Raw genomic sequence first — 5,704 nt, forward strand, 5'->3', positions numbered from 1 at the left:
TGAGTATCCCATGCCCATTTATGGTAGAAGTATTGACGCCGCTGTGGATAAAGGTATTTGTTTACAGCTGACTATGATAAGCTCTGTTGGGAACTTTTCTTCCTTGTTTAAACCAAATAAGTAGAAGAGATGACATCTCCTAGCTTTCCTCAGATTCTCCTTGGCCAAATCTGTCTCTTTGCTGTAAGACTACCAGCTCTGTTAAAGCCCAAGAGGAGAGTGAGGAAAGGCAAGCAGACACCGGGGGCCTGGCTCAGATGTCTCATGCTCCACTCCTTTAACTTATCAGTGCTACCGGGGCTGGATAGGGAACAGACATCTGTGTGCAGGGGACTCACTGTCTGTCATGCAGATCCAACATGGCACTAACCTCTGCACAGGCACCAGATAGACACCACAAAGAGTAGTTAGAAAATGATGAGACCGCCCCTGCTGCCCTTTGTAGAAATAACTTCACTAGGCAGTTTTCAGGGGGCTGGCACTCCAGGACACAAGTTTTGGAGTTAGATAAACTTGAGTTTGAACCTCAGCTCTGCTGCTCACCAGTTGCATTCCTTTGAGCAATTGCTTAATCTCCATTTGAGCTTCCATTTTGTCTTTATAAATTGAGACCAGTAATGCTCACCTGCAAGATTATGGTAAGAAATAAATGAGCAATCTAGGATAAACAGTTGGCATGGTGAGCGATTCAAGAGTTCAGTTAGTGGTAGCAGCTCTCGGGGGATGGGGAAGGAACTCAAAGAGCAAGTGCGTAGGCTTTGGAGGTAGGCAGCTCTTCTTCAAATTGTGCTTCCATCCCTAAAGTTTGTGTGGCCATGCACAAATTCTTTACCTTCCCCCAAACTTTTTTTTTTTTAATTTTCTCTGTACATATACATGTGTTTATTTGGTTTCTACCTTTTGCCTTTACAAAATTAAAAAGGCTTAAAATTTAATAACAATAACAATGTTTAAAATAAGGACTAGAAACAAAAGCCTCTTAAAGAACAAACAAAGATAAATACATTCAGAAAAGAAATCAGATGATTGCTGTAACTAAATGTTGAGTAATAATAATAATGCAAAAAAAGTAAAATTCACATTGTTAGATAAGAGTATGTCTATCACAGAATGCTTTGACTCTGAGGTTCAGTATGGAGTCATCAGTTAACTTCTTCTTTTTTTATTTTTCCAAGTTTTTCCCCAAAACTTATTTATAAAATGTAGACAACAAAACACCTAGTTCATTACTACTATGGGCCCTACTAATGGTGTCTTTCCTCATAACTAGCAAAACCTCCTAGCTTCCATAACAATAATATTGTTCTTCCCTTGTAAAACTTTCAAGTTCTCCTTGCCTTTCTCTCAGTCCCCACATCCAAAGAATCAGCAAGTCTTATCAATCCATTCTGTCCTTTAAATTTCCATTGCCACTCCTCTAGTTCACACCTTCACTACCTTTCCTCTGGACTTTCACTCAATAAATATTTATTAAAGCACCCATGTTGTGTTGGAATGGTAGAAAATGCAGACATGTATAACACTTAACTCACAATTCTTATAATCTGTTGGTGGGGGTGGAGAAATACAGATATTTAGATGAGTAGCCAGAAAGCAAGGCCAAATGAAACGTAATAGAATATACTATAGAAAGGTTTCACACATATATGATTCAACAATAATCAAAAATAAGATATATAGGAAGATTTCACAGAAGCATTGTCCTTGAGGGAACACTTGAAGGATGCTGCAGTCTGAGAAAGCTCAGTTGTGAGCAAATGCAAGACCTCAAGAAACATGTCCTGTAGAGAGAGTGCTGAGTTGTATGCAGAGACCAAAGGATGGGGTGGAAGGACAGAGTCACAGCTGAATAGGGAAGCACTCGGGGGATGGGGAAAGAATTCAAAAGGCAAGTGCATAGGCTTTGGAGGTAGGCAGCTCTTCTTTAAATTCTGCCTCCACCCCTAAAGTTTGTGTGGCCATGCACAAATTCTCTATCTTCCCCCAAGCCTATTAGACAACAAAATACCTAGTTGTAGGCAACAAAATACCTAGTTCATGTAGATCTTGTGAGAATTAAATACGACAATATATATAAAGATGTAAGGAACTTTACACAATGCATATAGCAAGTGCTTCACAGATGATAGTTACTGTTATTGTTATGGACTGAAATATTTGTGTCTTCTCAAAAATTTATGTGTTGAAGCCATAACCCACAGTGTGGCTGCATTTGAAGATGTGGTATCTAAGGAAGTAAATAAGGTTAAATGAGGTCATAGCATGGGACCCTGATCCAATAGGATTAGTGTCTTTCTAAAAAGAAACACCAGGCTCGGCGCCTATAGCTCAACCAGCTAAGGTGCCAGCCACGTACACCTAAGGTGGCGGTTCGAATCCCCAGCCCGGGCCCGCCAAACAACAATGACGGCTGCAACCAAAAAATAGCCGGGCGTTGTGGCGGGCGCCTGTGGTCCCAGCTACTTGGGAGGTGGAGGCAGGAGACTCGCTAGAGCCCAGGAGTTGGAGGTTGCTGTGAGCTGTAATGCCATGGCACTCTACCCAGGGTGACAGCTTGAGGCTCTGTCTCAAAAAAACAAACAAACAAAAAAACACCATAGAGTTCACTTTCTCTCTCCCTGAGCACCTACCAAGGAAAGGCCACCTAAGCACTCAGCAAGAAAGCAGTTGTCTCTGAGCTAGGAGGAGAGCCCTCACCTGAAACTGAACTGGCCAGAACATTGACCTTGGGTTTCTAGCCTCCAGAACTACAAGAAAATAAACTTCTGTTAAGCCACGCAGTCTATGATATTTTATTATGGCAGCCTGAGGTGGCTAATACCTCAATAATACCTCGAAAGCCTTGAATGGCATTTTATAGGTTTTATTCTTTATTTTGTGGGCAATGGAGAAGCCTTAAAGATTTCTGAGGAGACAAGATAATTTTTATGTCTGACTATCTGAACAGGAGTACTGATGGGAATATGCTCTTTACTGACCTCCTGTACCCTGTCTCTGCCTTTTCCCATCCATTCATGCCAACCACTCTATGACTAATGTCTCCAGTATTGCTCAAATGAGCTGCTCAAAACTTTGACCTATAGAATAAAGTCTGGATCTCTCAGTTTGGCATTTAAGGCCTTCTAGAATATGGATCAGCCCCCTTCTTTCTTAGCCCAGTACTTCTCTTAGCTGGGAAGATCAACCCTTGAGTTGTGCTACATTTACGTTTTTGCTCAAGCTATTTCTCCTTCCAAAAATACTTTTTCCCATTGTTCTCATCAGAATCCAATTCAAAAGACCAGTGCCTCACTGGGTGTGGTGGCTCACTTCTATGAATCCTAGCACTTTGGGAGGCTAAGGAAGGAAGATCACTTGAGCCCAGAAGTTCAAGATCAGCCTGAGCAACATGCTGAGACCTCATCTCTACAATTTAAAAATTAGCCAGGTGTGTGGCACAGGCCTGTATTCCCAGCTACTTGGGAGGCTGAGGCAAGAGGATCCCATGAGCCCAGGAGTTCTAGGTTGCAGTGAGTCATAATGGTACCAACAGAGTGAGGCCCCATCTCTTAAAAAAAAAGAAAAAAGACCAGTGCCCATGCCACCTGCCACCTTCCCAGGATTCCTCCCCTCCACTGAGCTGTTTATACCTCTGGTGTGTCACAATGATCAACCTCTTCTTGTCTAACTAATTTTGTTTGTACCTCTTCTAGCAGACTGAATTACCTAAGGTCAATTTTTATGGATTTCACATTACCTGGCAGAGAAAAGAATACAAAGAGAGTATAGGGAAAAATCTATAGGCAGAAGACAAAGTCTAGACTTGCAGGAAGGAAAGGAGACAGCTGGAAGAGAGGGGGATTTAGGAGAGCATTGTTGTTGAAAGGGGAATTGGAGTCACTTGAAGCGAATGTGCACTGCAATTTCCCCCATCCCCAATTCCCTATAGAGTCTCTCCATCCAGCATCAGATTCCCATGCACAAGAATTCTCCAAAGTTCCCGTGAGATACTGGGTTGGAAGGATGGTTACTGGGTGGCAATAATCAAATCGCAGCTAACATCTGTTGAAGATATGCCTGGTACCAGGCACGCGGCTCAGTACAGGTTTTCATTTAGTCTGGTTTATATAGTACTAAAATGCATACCTTCATGTTGGTATCATATTGCCATTTGGGTGTGGTTTCTTTTTAATCTGAAATTTCATTTTGTGATTTATCCAGAGGGATATATTCTGCATTAAAATGATGGGTCCAGTGAAAGAGTGTTCATTAAGATTTAACAAGACTTCTATTTAAGACTTATAGACATTTATTGTTTTAATTCTCACTTTCTGGCTTATTAATGAGGACAAGCAATGTTTCTTATGTCATTAGTCATTTATATTTGTCCCCCCAGTTTGTGAGCGTCACTAGGAAATCGAGCAGAAAGTAAGGGAGGGGTACTTGAGGGAGAAGGTGGAAAGGAGGCCCCTGGCTTGGAGTCTGGCTGCCTCTCTTGTCCCAGGACTTAATTCTATTTCCTTTTCTCCTGTTTCCCCAGGGACAGTCCCCACCTTTCCTAAGGTATTTTATTTTAATGAAAAACTTTCCAATCATTCATTCTGGAGATATTTAAGTCAAAAAGACAAAAGATCCATGATCCCAAGCCTGACCTACTCACAGGTAAAAAAATATTTGGAGGCATTTTTTTTTTTTTTTCTGAGACAATGTCTCGCTTTGTTGCCGTTGGTAGAGTGCTGTGGCATCATCCTAGCTCACAAAAACCTCAGACTCCTGGGCTCAAGCAATCCTCCTCCATCAGCCTCCTGAATTGCTTGAACTACAGGCACCCACCACAATGCCTACCTAATTTTTCTATTTTTAGTAGAGACAGTCTCAGTCTTGCTCAGGCTGCAGGCTGGTCTCAAACTCCTGAACACAAAGGATTCTCCTCTCAAAGGACTCAACATCCCAGAATGCTAGAATTACAGGCGTGAGCCACTGTGCTAAGCCCAAAATTTATTTATTTATTTTCAAGTTTTGGATTTTTATTAATCAGTGTGATCCTCAACACAATACATCAACATGATTTCATGCATTTAGAGGAAAAATATTTCCTGGTTAAGTGGAAAATTGTGCGCATGGCTTCTGGAAGACCTCCATTCTAAGCAGCTTTATTGTGAAACATTTGGTTTAGACGTCTGGACCTTCTTTCTTCAGTTTGCTGTAATCCACATTCACTGAGTAGAACTTGTATTGATCAGTGAGACCCAGTTTGTTCCATGGTTCTGGGTTATTCTTTCTGTCCCAACTAGCATCTGGATTGAACAATGCCAGACGCAAGCCATACAATGCTGCTCCAGTACCTCCAGCTCCAATAAATACGAAGAGGGGAATCAAGCTCCGATGCTTCTTGGCCTGACCGAGGATCTGGCGAAGCATGTTTGCAGCAGTGGCCTTTAGTCTACAGGGAAAGAAAAATAAACCTGCGGGCCAAGACCTGGACTAAGTGTGCACCAAGACTATGCGGACGCCCAAAGTCACCTAGTACCCCAAAATTTATTTTTTAATAAAACATGGAGATTTCTGTTATATGAACTAAATTTACAAATTACTGGTATTATTGATTTGCTTGCAGTTACTAGCCAGGTCCATTTCTGGGAACTTTACCACACTATTTATGTTAAATTAAGTTTAGCCTAAAGCTGCCTTCTTACGTATTTTAACTTTGGCCTAAAGGTTTCTC

At 41.6% G+C, this 5,704-nt stretch overlaps 1 pseudogene across 1 annotated transcript; it reads right to left on the reverse strand.

Moving 5' to 3' along the window:
• Window positions 1-4,988: 4,988 nt before the first annotated feature.
• Window positions 4,989-5,496, reverse strand: LOC111722315 (annotated as a pseudogene). The gene has a single exon (XR_002771148.1). The product of XR_002771148.1 is annotated as a cytochrome c oxidase subunit NDUFA4 pseudogene (transcript).
• Window positions 5,497-5,704: the final 208 nt, after the last annotated feature.

Source organism: Otolemur garnettii, unplaced genomic scaffold, assembly GCF_000181295.1.
Source record: "Otolemur garnettii isolate 467f Iridium unplaced genomic scaffold, OtoGar3 scaffold00006, whole genome shotgun sequence".
In the NCBI taxonomy this organism is placed as follows: domain Eukaryota; kingdom Metazoa; phylum Chordata; class Mammalia; order Primates; family Galagidae; genus Otolemur; species Otolemur garnettii.